This window comes from Uranotaenia lowii, chromosome 3 (assembly GCF_029784155.1).
Source record: "Uranotaenia lowii strain MFRU-FL chromosome 3, ASM2978415v1, whole genome shotgun sequence".
NCBI lineage: Eukaryota > Metazoa > Arthropoda > Insecta > Diptera > Culicidae > Uranotaenia > Uranotaenia lowii.
Window position 1 is genome coordinate 63,089,083 of NC_073693.1, and position 15,187 is coordinate 63,104,269.

At 33.7% G+C, this 15,187-nt stretch overlaps 1 protein-coding gene across 1 annotated transcript in view; it reads right to left on the bottom strand.

Annotated features, from left to right (window-relative positions):
• Positions 1-14,926, bottom strand: part of LOC129750663 (sestrin homolog) — a 145,055-nt gene extending 130,129 nt beyond the window's left edge. The window contains exon 1 of the mRNA XM_055745669.1: positions 13,405-14,926. The gene's annotated coding sequence lies outside the window, so the exon portion shown is untranslated. The remainder of the gene's footprint in view (positions 1-13,404) is intronic.
• Between the last annotated feature and the right edge of the window lie 261 nt (positions 14,927-15,187).

The following is a 15,187-nucleotide window of genomic DNA, read 5'->3' on the forward strand; positions in this document are numbered from 1 at the left end:
CAGCAAAGTAATGTCATATAATTCTTGTAATGACACCATAGATACACCTTTTTTCGCTGTCGTTTTCATAAAGTTTTGAAAGCAGAATGATGTCAAATTTTGCTGTTACTAGAAAATAGGTGATGCCTTATATCGGCATCATTGTGCTCTCCAAGCTCTCAGAAAATGAGGTGTAGTTAGGCTCTCAGTTTTAGCAAAATTAGGTATCACTTTGCTAACCAAGTATGAAAATTTTTGCTCTCATTTTTGCTGTGTACCACCTTATGTCAAGCAAAATGAGAGCAAATTCGGCTTTCAGGGCGTGATAGCAAAATTTGCTATAATTTTGCCATAAAAGTCTGCTCGGGTATATATTTCCATATATAGTTTGCTAAAACGTTGCATACATGTAGGCGTTTCTGGTTACTCGAGCAACTGGGAGCAAAAATGTATAGCAAAAACTCAGCCAAATACTGCTATCACGCCTTGATAGCCTAATTTGCTGTTTTTTGAGTTGACTTGTGATACATAGCAAATATAAGAACAAAATTTTAATACATGAATTGCTTAGAACTTCCATGTTACGCTTTTATCGAAACCTTAACTATATCTCGTTTTGCTGTCGTATTCTTGAAAATTTTGAAATCACGATGATGCTTCATTTTGCTGTCAGTAAAAAATATGTGATGTCTTATATTGGTATCATTTTGCTCTCCAAGCTCTCGAAAATTGAGGTGTAGTTATGGTCTCAGTTTTAGCAAAATTTGGTATCACTTTGCCAACCATGTATGAAAATTTTTGCTCTCATTTTTGCTGTGTACCACCTTATGTCAAGCAAAATGAGAGCATATTAAACTCTCAGGGCGTGATAGCAAAATTTGCTATAATTTTGCCATAAAAGTCTGCTCGGGTCTAGCTTTTGAACGAAGAGCGAAATTTCGCGGCCACAGGATTCGAACGAAACGGCCCCATCCATACCCAAGTGGGGAGGCTCGTGAGGGGTCCCAAAGTTTATAAATAATTTGGCACAAACAACCGAGAAAACGGAGGAAAGATCGGATGTAATCTTCTACCGGTCGCGGTCGTCGAGGAGGTTGACGATGATGACGATAATGATTGTTGGCGATGATGACGATGGAGATGATTGCAACAATGATTGCTCGCGACCGAGTGGGTTCGAGTATGGTGTAGTATGGGTGGTTGTTGGTGTTTAGTCCTACAATCACGCGAATCGGAAACGATCCAACAACGAAAGGAAAAAAAAATCGTCACTGACTTCGGTAGACTTGTTTTTCTTGTTTGGCTGCTTCAGCTGATGCTGAATGGCTGTTGTTGAGGTTAAAGAGGCCGAGATTATTATTTTCATTCGATTCATTCGATGATGTCCGTCCGATAGAGCTTTATATATAGCTCGCGACAGCACGCTGTATATACATGAGCTTATATTTAGTGTTGGTCGCTATCAATTAGTAGCGAACGGTTGACTTAATCAGAAATCATTTTATTTGATTGGTTTCGATAGGTTTCGGTTGTGGCTAGGCTTTAGATCGAAGAGAAACTGTAGACCTAGATATTTGGTGTTATCTGTGAGCCATACTTTATATAATTTTGAATATATTTGAATTTTAAACCTTCAGGCTTTTTAGGATTTTTCAAACTATGGACTGTTTTCTGCTCAAAATGAGTAACTGTCCGAAAATCTGAAAACGAAACCTAAAAAGAAAAATTTAGAATGAAACGACGCGTGAAATAGCAAGAATAAATTTGTCAAAAGGTTTAATAAACGTTTACCACTTTAATAACTAATCTTCATAAAGATGGAATTGAAGGTAAGAAAATTCATAAGGAAAGAAAATTTAAATTTAAACGAAATGGTGCCTTGACTCGCCAGCAGTCAAGGATATTATAGAGAGTGGGTTCAACACTTCCACGGCGAAAGAGATGAACCAGGGAAAACTGAAAATCTACATAATAAAGATATCCAATAAATGGCGACCGTCAAAAATTGGTTTATCGAGGCCGCACAACGATTTTCCTACGACGGTTTACAACATAGTAGAATTTCACAACCTTTGTGCAGATCAGCTTTAACTGAAAATGTTTTTTTTTTAAGGGTAAAAGACTTGGAAGCAACAGACTAAAAGCAGACTACGTTCAGTCTCCAGTTATCCTTGATGATCGGTAAAGACTATGTTATCGGTTCGCTTTCATACTAAGTTTGATGAAGACTACAAAGATTGAAGGCTAAGATTGAACTATTGATTCAGAAGTTGCCGAAAGGGTGTCCGGGAAAAGCGCAAATGGAATACTTTCCCCAACATATCGCTCAGTCTGTTGGCGAAATGGAAGAAATAAGCATTGAAGCCGTCCGAAATGCGATCGGAAGTATGGAGAGGAAAGTAACTTCGTGGACAAAACAAAACCTGGGCGGAAACCGAAACCAGTGGACAAAACATTGGACCAGAAAGTCATGCGTGCTTACGCCACTTAAAAAATTGCCTCAGTTCAGGATGTGGTCAAAAACGTGGATCCACTCTCAGCACTGTCAGACTTATAATATTTTTTTTAAATCTGATATTTTAAAAGACAAACACCGTCTAAGCCGATTTAGGCTTTACAGACTGAATAAATGACGTGGACAACCTAAGATGACCATTTAACACCCAGTTCCGAGATCGGAATCGAACCCATGCCATCAGTGGACCAGCGATTACCGTCTTATGACGCTAACCACTCGACCACCGAGAAAGGCTTATATGAATCAATATTAAGAACTTGTTCATATAATTCTTTCTTCCCTGCAATGTGAGGAGGTTCCACGAACTGCCATAACAACATTTTTCGTAATCAAATAACATCACATTTCACATATGTCTCCTTCTGGGGATAAAACCTTCCCTATGCTCAGCTCTGTACTGTATGAAATCTCTCCAAATCGTTACAATCTGCTTGATTAGCACTCGAGTTATTAAAAAAAAATCTATGGGAACTTCCCTTCCCATCCATTTGAAAAACCTCTGCTACGAAGTTTGATGATAAATTCTCGATAGATCCAATAATATTGTATGAAAACCTCCCTCCTCTTTCTCCTCTTCCCGTTGGAGAGAGAGAGGTCAATACATAATTAAAATTTCCGTACTCTAATATACTTCCATGACAAATTTGTTTTTTTTTTGTCGATTAGTCGAGAAATGCATAAAACTGTATGGAAAATCTCCTCCCCCTTCTTATCCACTCAGTCTCCCAGATAAGCCTCAAACATCGCAGAAACTTGAGTCGTAGCCTCATTCCATCCTATGTGAAATTAGAATTCATCGATATGATTAGTTATTAAATAATGCAATAAATTGTATGGGAGCACCCTCCCCCCCTTCTCCCTTTTGCATCTCCCAAATCGAAGAGGGTGAAGTCCCAAATAATCATAGAAACATTTCTCGTACCCAAAAAAACTACTCATGTCAAATTTGGTTCCATTTGCTCCATTAGTTCTCGAATTTTGCAAAAAATTGTATGAAGGGTTAGGGGCCTTCCACACTGGTAGAAGGGGGGAGTCTCAAACCATCCTTAAAATATTCTTTGTACCCATATACACTCGCATGACAAATTTGGTTTCGTTTGCTTGATAAGCTCTCGAATTGTGCAAAAAATTGTATGGGAGCCCCCTTCCCCGCTTAATATTTCTCCATTTGAAGGAGGGAGGGGTACCAAACCATTTTAGGAACATCTCTCGTACCCGAATACACACCCATACATGAGTATGAAAATTTAGTTAAGAAAATTTTTTCGAATTTTTAGAAACAATTAACCAATCAAGAATGTAAGATTCTTTGACAAAATTTGTTCAATATTCTGTGAAATTTTAGTTTTTCTCGGATATCGACAGATTTTTCTCATTATCTTATTACGAATTTCATGAAAAAAATTTCAATTCATCTTTTTATGAAAAAAAATTAGGACTTCGATTGAAATTTTTATTTTTTAAACAACGAATCAACGTCCAACTCTGAAAAACAGCGGTTTCAAAAAAAAAAAATATAATCTTGAAAAATTTCCGTTTTTGAGATCAAAAAATTAAAGCAAATGATATCTATGTTAAAAAAGATGATGATTTGAGGAAAAAAAATTCAATTGCCTATTTGCAAAAATAAATATTATTGTTAAATGATCACAAAAAATGACTGAAAATTTTTTAAATAATGTAAAATGCATTCTAATCATTTTTTTATATTTTTGCCGGATATTAAATGTTATAAAAGTTAATATTCTTATGTTCTTACGCACTGCTGATTATCTGTAGTGATAATTTAAATGCAGCCCACCGACAACATTCAAAACTCAAATTGTCCCATAAGCTCAAAAGGTTGCTAACCCCTGGTTTATATCATTACAAATTTTCAGCTGAAATGAAATATTCTTTAAGAAACCAATTCCAGTTTCGATTTTATTTTGAGTTTCTTGTTCATCTTAACGCTCAACTCTACACTAAAAAGGGTTTTGATAAATTACATGAGACCACATAATTAACATTTTTTCAAGTGCAAAGAATTCACGAGCTTTTTTTGATTAATTTTGGTGCCCTGAAACATTTCAAAATATGTAAACATTATTTGAGAAAGTTCAGCACTTTTCTATCAAAAATATAGGTTTTTATCAACTTTCCCTAAAACCGCAAGTAATTTTGATTGCTTCGAAAAAAGTTATATAAGTTTTCTATTTATTTACCTTTCCTCGTTCTGTAAATAACAGATGTTTAACGATTTTTAAAAGAAGTATTAACTGAATGGAATTTAAGATTATTTTTAATGCAAAAATTGATTTTTTTTTTGCAGATTTCAACAAAGTTGTTAAACGAAATTAAAAATATTTTTAGTTACATCATTATTCAATATCAGAAATATTTTTCTTCACAAACTGTGGAATTGAACTTGTTTAGATAACTCATCAAAATATTATTTATTAATTGAATAAAAAAAATAAACAAATTCAGATACAGTTTTTTTTCCTTTAATGTAGATTTGTAATTCCATCAAGTAACTATCATTGATTTCACAAAAAACATAAAGTTACCCCAAATTCTGTCTCTGTAATTATCAACTAAATTTTATTGTTAAGTTTTTTTTACGATGGTAAGCATTTTTATTGAACTTTTTATTTTTCTAAAATGTTCAAAACTTATTTTTTTTATCTTCATATTATATTTCAATTTATAATGAGTTTAATGACCGTGAGTTATGGTATGCTCTTTAAGTAAGAACATTTTAGGATTATGAAAACTATAGGCGGCTAGAAAGTCAGAAGAAATGAATGAATATCAAAAATAAGCAAGTAGAATTTGATGAGAAGCATTTTCATCACATGTTTTCAATTTGTTCCTCATGAAACAAATTTTCATTTTCTTAATCCTGTTTTTCATTTCTGAATTTTTGTGTTCTATAAACATTATCTTCCTAGAAGATTTTTATAATTTTAATAAGAAAAACTTAGTTTCATGCTTTTGTTCATTCTATGATCCAATATTTCAATTGACGGCTACAAAATATGCGAAGCTTGAAATCTGTAGTTTAAAATTGAACTGCTAATGAAAATTTATAGAAGTTTCACTGATTTTTATTATTTTAAATTATTTTATTGAATCGATCATGATTTTTTTAATCATAATTTATAGAAAGATCGAAAAATGATTCGAAATAGAAACTTATAAGTTTAATTTTAATGCGCAATATTAACATTACTAATATTTGCTTTGTGCTTTCAATATTTACAGCAAATCTTCTTAACACCTGTAAAATTTTCTCCTAAATTTTCATCCATTTTATCAATTTTCAATTCTGATATTCTTTCTCCAAGAGTATACATTTTCACCGATATCTCAAAAATAAATTTATGAAAAGAGAGAATATTTCAGCATTTGTAAAACTTGGGTTTTGATTTTTTTTAAGCAGTTTCAGTAGTTAAGACGAATATCTTATACAGACCCCGTTCGTTTTTGGCAACATGCCCGAGCATTTTGTGTTGCCAAAATCGAACGGTTTTTTTCTGAGACTTTTTTCTCTTATTTTTACAAAATAATTATTTTTATTAACATTAACGTTATTTTAATTCAATTTCCGACCATATTTAGAATTTTTATACTTTGTCTCTTGTTTTTCATGCATTTGTTTGTTGTTTTGTTTATAATCTTTGTTTTTTTGGTCATTTTTGCTGTTTTTGTCATATTTCATTATTTTAAAGATGATTTTTGTCATTTTTAATCTTTTGTTTATATTTGTTTTTTAATTTTTTTTTTAATTTTCATCTTTTTGTGATTTTTGAGTACTTTAAAAATTTTTTAAAAAACTTTTGTTTTTTTTTGTTGTATTCTATCACCATTTTTGAACGTAGAAACGTGTTTTTGGTGTTTGTTTAAATTATATTGGTCCTGTTATAGCGAAAACTAAAAGGTAATGTTGGTACTCAAAACCGTTCAATATTTGCTCATGTGCCAAAATCGGATGTTGCCAAAATCGAATGTTGCCAAAAACGAACGGGGTCTGCATTCGTAAATCTCAAAATTTTGATTCAAAACTTTACTTAAACTTCCACGCCATTGAGGCTAAGAAGCAATCTTTGATTGATTTTCAGGATTTTTTAGTTTTTGATATTCATAACGAAACTGGAATCGTCCCAGTCGAAATGAATACAATAAACTGATTTAATCGTAATCATAAACCTGACAACCAGACCATTCCAAATTGAAACGCACAACAATTGGATCGAACCAAGTGGAAGCTCGGCTCAGATTTCGAGGTCCAATTTATTATTTAAAAAAAAGAAGTTTTAAGGTAAAGCTAACTGTTTTCAGCCATTTCGATTGAAAAAGGTATCGTGAACTCGAAAGTTTTTTTTTTGTTAAAAAACAAGATGGAATTGGATCCCTTCATCCATTCTCGATATGACCATTCTTTTAGGTGTCCGTTTTCCAAAGTTGTCCGATGATATTGTTTTTTTTTTTGTTTTCGTAAATCCAAGTTTTGCATTGGTTTGTATTTTTGGTTTTCGAAGCCACCATTGCTGCTTGGACATCGATGAATTCGAAAAACCTGTTTTCACGCGCTTCTGGAAGAGCCGCTCGTTCTGGTGATGGCCTCGGGGGCAAATCTGAATCGATGGATGATGCCTGATGGGAGTGGAGTTTGTTGTTTTTCGCCTTCCTCGCGGACCGAATGGAAACAATAATTTATGAATCTCACCGAATCTCGCTGCCAAAAATTGGTTGACTAAGTCTGGGTGCTGCGAAATATTGTAGCCAATTTGTTTGGGTGCTTGTGGAATTTAATTGGATTTCAGAAGATTAAGCGTTCTGCTTCCGAACGGAGCAGAAAAAGTGCATACATAGTTTCAACCCCCTTTTTTGGATAGGAAAAAGAACAGCAAATTTTCATAAATTAATCCAAACCGCATTCGGTTCGAATGAAAAAGGGATTTCAATTTTTATTGAGCCGAAATGAGTTATTTTCAAATTCAAATTCGAAACGAATATTAAACTTTTATGATTGAAAATAAGGTCGACTATCCCTTTTTCGGAACCACATTCAAATTACATAGTTGCACATTCTAGATCTATTAAGTGGTTATCAACTATTTGGCATTTAGGATGGGCTGGTCATAATCTTCATTCATATTCATGGATCGTTCGGCACATTAAATATACCGGTTTTGATTGAGTTACGCTGGCCTCGCTTGCCTGCCGCCGCGCCGCCTGCTTGAGTAGGTTGACGTGATTCGAAATGGACGCAAGGCGGCGATATAAGTAATGATATATCTTAATGCCTTGCTCTTCCTTTTCAAAGCTAAAAATATCTTGGTCATCACTTTTGGCTAATGTTGGATCAACGTTACTTGCACTTTCTTCAAACCAGATGAAGTAAAATTAGGGAAAGTTTTAGGAACCAATATCTACAGTTGTTTTACTCAGCAGATTTCCTATAAATTGTGATATCAAAACTGATAGTGTTCTAAATTTTAAAATTAAGTGGCTCCAGAGATACTAGAGAACAGTCTCGAAGATAATATGAAGGCTCCATTCTGTATACAAGGTCCTATGAAGTGTTTTCCGGATCTAGCAAGTTTTCCACTAATACTATAGCGTAATTTCTAGCAGTATGAGATTTCCAGAAAAAAGAAACAATTTCAATTAAAACTCGCAATCCAACCACTTTTCCACAGAGGGCGAGGGTTTCTCAAGAAACAGTAACAAGTTTTCATAATTCGAAAAAGAATTATGCAAACGCAACCGAATTTTGCATGAGAGTGTATTTTTGGTACGAGGAATGTTTCTATGATGGTTTGGTACCCCTCTTTTTTTTTCTTTTTTCAGTGGGGGAGGGGGGGCTCTTTTACATTTTTTTTTACATAATTCGAGAACTAATCAAGCAAATGGAACCAAATTTGGTATGTGAGGGTATTCGAATACGAGAAATGTTTCTATGCTTATTTGAAACACTTCTCTTTTCCAGCGGGGAGAAAAGAAAAGGGGCAGGGAGAGACAGTCTCTATACAATTTTACTGCATAACTCAAAAACTATTCCAGCAAATGGAACCGATTTCAGCATGGAAGGGAATTTAGAATTTTTTGCTAGTCGGTATACCCTTCATTTTAAAATTTTTTTAACTCCGTGGGAATGTTTATCAAACAAATATTAGGATTGGTATTAAATTAAAAGTTAAATTTTCCATTAGGCGGCTTCAGAAGTGTAGGACTTCTACTGACAGTCTAACTTTCTTTTCTTTTTTTCATCATTTTAATCTTCATTTAATGTAAAACCTTAAATACCAATGTTTTTTTCTCGCTGAAAAGTTCACAGAAGTTATTTTTTATGATTACATGATTGACATGTTTAACATTTTTTCAAAAATTTACATAATTTCGGTACTTTTTCGGTAGCAAATATTAGTCGTTTTTCCCAACCTCGCCTTTAGGCGAGGTTTATATTTCTTCTTTTCTACCTAACATAAGATCATTTTGTTCTAAAAATTATGAATCCGGAATGGTGGAAAATTTTAGACCTAATTGTCACTAGCTATTTTTGACCGAAAAACACATGGACTAAGGATTTCTGGTGATTTAATATTTTTTTTCAAAAATTAGGTCCATTTTAAGTTTTCTATACTTTTATGCTATTATTAGACGCAGTTTTTGGCGAATGCTTGTTTAAAAGAAGCCATTAATATGGATTTAGATTAACACATTCAGAAACATTCTGTAAAAAAAAATAAGTTAAAAGTTTTGCTTTGGTTTTTTTCCTGATTTTAGTAAACCCCATCAAAAGGCGAGGTTGGCTTTTGAAGGGTTCAAAAGTTCAATTTCCGATTTCATTTCATAAAGTAACAAATTAAAAACAGACATGTGTTAGTATAACAAAGAAATGCAACAACAATTTTTCTATTATTTTTCTATTTATGTTTATAATTGCTAGTTAAACGAGGTTAGACGTGGAAAAACTTTGAAATGAAGGAATGCAAATTCATTTTGTTTTGAGACAACCTTTGAATAAAATGTAAATGCTCAATTAAATGCTTCACTTCTAATTACAAGTTCTCAAACCCTCATTCTTTTTTTTTCTAAATTTAAGATAATTGAACAAATTAGAAATTTAAATTAGAAGCAGAAGAAGCATTTAAAGTAGCTATTCGATTTCTTCTACAAAGATTTTTTTCCACCTATCGGAATCAAAATTTTATACTTCGCAGAAACGCCAAATATGAATATAAAAGAATATGTATTTTATTTGAGCCGTTATCACAATCAAAAAGTATTAGGTTTTTTGTAGCTTGAAGTATTTTGAAAATCGGTGGCATGAATCTTAAATCCAAATAAAAATATTTAAACTAAACTTTGATTTCAGAATAAAAAGCGAATAAACTAATTTGATTTTTTTTTGTATATTTTATCAGATTTTTTCTATCACCTATAATTATGGTTTTTGACTAATGATTTTTTTTCAATTTACTAATTTTTACTAAAATTATTCATTGATAGCTGAGGAACTAATAATCCTTAGCTAAGCTTAGCTCAGCTTAGCTTGATTGACTACTCACATCTACCTGCCTCATTGATAGCTGATAAACTTATGATCCTACATAAACCTTAAAATGATTTTAAATTCTTTTACTATCCATTAATTAATAATTGATCCATAGTTTGTTTAGATTTTATAGTTTCAGTGATACATACAATGATTTGGAAATTAAATGTAATTCTACAAATTTTTATTATACAAAGAATATAACCATTACTAATATCACAAAAGTTTTGATATAACGTCATTCCGGGTTTAAAATTTCTGTGAAATTTTTTCGATTTCCTAGATTTTCACAGAACTGGAAAAAATCAAAAAGAAAACTTATCTATCTTTTTCTCAGAAGTCAAAATTACTCGCAGTCTTCGAGAAAGTTTTAAATTTTTTTAAAACCTTTATTTTCAACATGTTTTTTAAATTTTAGAATTGTTTCAAAAAAGTGATCATATTTATAAATTGAATTTTTATCAATTTTAAAATCCTTGAATCTCAGAAACGAGAGCCATTTATCAGCTCTCTCAAATCAGTCATAATCAGAATTTAGTAGCCTTGTGCTATCAATGATCCTTCATTTCATGAAGGATTTTATTGTTTAAAAAAATTGGGAATAATGTGTTCTTCAATTAATAAAACGCAAATTTTCACTTTATTCATAAATTCTTCGTTGCAAATTTGTTACTGCACAAACGTTTAATATTTCATTTTATTCGTTTCAGAATAAAAAAAACTGAAAAATCCAGGATGGGAGCTTGAATCTTTGAAGCAAATTAATCAAAGTAGAGATCCAAAAGCTGTGAGTTCAGAATTAAATTTCATTATTTTATACCACAACAAATCTAAATTATTTTGAAATTAAATTCTTCAACCACAATTCGCAATGAAAAATGAATTTCAGAATTGATAAAAGAAATGCGATATTTCCGAATCACTATTCAGAAAAATACAGACACCGTTTTTGGAAACATTCGATTTTGGCAACATCCGATTTTGGCACATGTGCTGAAATCGAACGATTTTTAGAAAGAGCATTACCTTATAGGTTTTGCTATCACAGAACCAATATATAATTTAGACAATAGAGTGCCCCAAATGACCCGACATTTGAAAAAGTTATGCGCTGCATGCTTAAATTGATCCTAGGCCTAGTGCAAGGTCTCATGCCGAATTTGGGACAGATCGGATCACGGGAAGGAGTCGCTCAACGAGCCTAAAGTTTGTATCGGATTTTGAGACATTTTGTTCGGGAGAAACATGAAAATTCAGTTTTTCATGAATAACTTTGGTCCCCTTCGGCCGATTTCTGTTGAAAACGATTTTTCTTAAAGCCTAAACTATGACAAATTTTCATCTGAAGACTGCATTTCGATTCAAGTTAAGACACAAAAGCTATTAAGCTTCAAAAAATAGTTATCTTTTTTAGGGGTGATATTCATCACTAATAATGAGAGACACTGCTTCGAACATTTTGACGCAGCACTAACAGTGATGAATATCACCCTGAAAAAAGTTACCCTATTTCTAAAGTCTAATAACTTTTTTATCTTAACTCGAATCGAAATGCAGTCTTGGGATGAAATATTTGTCATAGTTTAGGCCTTAAGAAAAACCATTTTCAAAAGAAATCGGCCATAGGGGACCAAAGTTATTCATGAAAAACTGAATTTTCATGTTTCTCCCGAACAAAATGTCTCAAAATCCCATATAAACTTTAGGCTTGTTGATCGACCCCTTCCCGTGATCCGATCTGGCCCAAATTCGGCATGAAACCTTCTATTAGGCCTAGGATCAATTTAAGCTTGCAGCGCATTTCATACAAATTTGGGTTAGTCTATTAGACAAGCACCATACATATGTTTTTACGTTCTTTAATGGTGTTGAAATACATTAACAAAAACAAAACAAAAATTAAAAATTATAAAGTACTCAAATATAACAAAAACATGAAAATTTCATTAATTTAAATCACAAATACTAACAAAAGACTAAAAATGATAAAAAAAAACTAAAAAATAATGAAGAATGTCAAAAATAGCAAATATGACATAAAAAATCAATCATTATAAACAAAACAAGAAAAGTGCTAAATTTATCAAAAGCATGATAAAAAAAAACAAATTACACTGAAAATGGTCGGAAATTGTCAAAAAAAATACGATAATGATAAGAACGATAGTTATTTTGTATTAAAAAGAGAAAAAAAGTCGAGAAAAAAAAATTGTGAAAAAAAAGTTGAGAAAAAAACCGTTTGATTTTTGCAATTTCGATTTTGTTATCTTATTTTAATCGCCGCTGGGATATATTGTGAGCTCATAAGTCGATATTTTTTTTCACTCCCTTGTATACAAAATACGAAAATCAGAAAATAGGTTGAAAAAATTTGAATTTTTCATTTGATTTTGGAATTTTTCAAAAGGTACATCTGATTTAGTAGAATTCGAGGAAAAAAGGCAATCATCTCTGCGTCACTCTTTTGAAATGAACGTTTTTTCCCTATAATCAAAGTTCTTTTTATTGGTCGCATGTCGTTTTTCGATGCCTTTTTGGTAAAAAAGCAACAGTGTAAAATTTGAGATGATTTGGTTGATTCCTGAGTTAACGCAACACGTTTCAATTTTGTATTGAAATTTGTATGGAAGAAGACATTTTTACACATTAAATCATCCAAAAAATTCAAATAAGCTTAAAAAATAAGTAAGTCCTTGATTTTTGGTTTTGACTATTCTTAAGCTTATTTTTGGTAACATAACAAACAGCTAAGCATTTCATGAAAAAAGTTATATTTTTTGGAACTCTTAGTACATCTCTAAAGTTTTTTTTAATGAAAAAAATTGTTTTCCCATACAAATTTCCATACAAAATTCAAACCCGTTGCGATAATTCAGGACTGGATGGATCGCTTCCAAAAAATTTATTGCTATTTCTAGCAGTTAAAAACTACCAACATAAGTTATTAGAGGTATAAAAATTTAGGAAATTCACATTTCCATAAAGCTTGCAGCGGTCTAATACACATACTTCTCAAGTGTTTTCATCCTTTGAATCATTGCGAACTATGGCGATATATTCTTTTTAACCGGAGCAAATCAATGTTTCCCAACGTTGTTTACTTTTACATAAAAAGTGATGCAACATTTTATAAAAATTAGCAGACAGCACGCTTGTGTTTTGTACCAGAGAAAGCACATGTTTTGTTGCAACTGAAGTCACTTCAGTTGACTGACAGTTGGAAATATAGCTAGGTACCTTATTGTTCGAAGTCCGTTATTTTCCAAAGTATTACTTGAAAACTATCCCAGCTATCTTTATCGAACATCAGCCTACCTTTAAACCATAAGGCATTCGATGACAAATTCGAACATGAACTTACTTGCTTTGTACCGCATGCACTTGCTGCTCCTATTCTCGTTTCTCAGTTCGTCCGCCCGTCTTTATCAGTAAATCCACAAATAAAGAAATCTACGGCTTAACAGCCGGCCGAACAACAACAGCCCGGAGACGATAGTTAGTTTGGTTCTTCTGTGTTGTTCCTTTTGCACCGACAATTATTGTAAGTTGTAGGTACCTCGCTCACTATTATCAGGCACCATAAACTGACGACGACGAGGACTGTTCCACTTTTGTTTGCGTACACTTTGGCAATTCGGTATGGCGGACAAACATCAGCGCGAATCCAGACACTAGTACAGGCTGGGTACAGGTCGAATCTCACTCGCGTATCAACAAGACACTTTTTTATTCAATAAAATGTATATATGCAGCTCTTGATATAATAAAAACTCGTCACGAAGAAAACCGACAACAACAAACGACTAATAGGGAGGCTACAGAAGAAAAAAACGGACAACAGCAATAAGAAAGAGTAAAAAGTAAAACGCGCTGTTGCGCTCCCCGATTTTAGGTTGGTGCTACTGGTGTCTTACAAAAACAAACAGCAACAGCATTTAGTGATAAAAACGGACAGCGATCGCCATGTGCAAACAACGTGAAACTTGGCTGGTTGGCTGGAGACGACCCTCACTTTGATTTGACTTTGTATAGGAGTAGGTATAGTGGCGAAGAAGCCGCTCCTGGATCGATATCACTTGTTTAGTCAATGCTTTTGGCTTTGCCGCCGCCGATGGTTGTTGTTTTTCCGCTGTTCACTCGCTTTGCCCTTGGCAACAGCTTTTCACTTTCATTTACACCACCTCCCGGGGTAGTAGAACCACATGCTATGAACGCTCCACCGGCTTTCCTCAACACACACACTTTCCCCAAAAACCCCCTTTCCAAGACAGTCAGTTAGTCCCTCGAGGACAGCTGTAATCAACTTGGAACTATCCCGAAAGCAAGTAAATCGGCAATAAAGTTGGCGTCAGGCACTCTTCTATTCCTCACACGCAACAACACTTGATGAAAGCCTCCTATTATCCCTGCTTAACCTTTAGCACTTGCGAGATTTACTACACTTCTGCTGATGCAATAAGAAGGGTCTTTTTACTACTTCCTGGCACGGTCCGGAATTCCGATATCAAAATAACACAAAAGAAATCAGCAAGTCACACACAACTTTGTATTCAATGCCATTCAACAGGCCTCCTCGCCTTGTGGAGCAAACAAATAAAAAAAAATATCCTTCCAGACTTCAACAGCCGATGAAGATCTCTCCCGAAGAGATATACAAAAGACCAGAACAGAAGTAAAGCACAGACAGCTTCCAAAAAATGAACGAAGTATACGCACTTCCTTCGTTATACTCAAAGTAAAAAGGTAGCAGCCAGCTACTACTCAAGTCATGCAGCGAAGATTTTCCCACACTTTGCGGTTTTCGATGTGGAAAACTACTAACGGCTCTGACGCTCTCTTCGTTCTTCCGTTCACGGCGACGGTCTATGGCAGACTGAATCCGGTGGCAGAACGTCTGGCAGGCATTATACTACACAGCACAACAACATCAACTCGACTCGAATCGACCGAACAATCATCCTCATCCACATCCATCTGTGTCCTATCCGCCTCTTCTGGCTGAACCGTCCGTCCGTCGTCTCGTTGTCATCGTCATTAGTTATCGTCATCGTCATTGGGTTTAGTTACTCTCGCACGCCGGTTTCTCTTGCAGTTGTTCGCCCAAGTTACTACCACAGCACAGCACCACCCCATCTATTATCGTC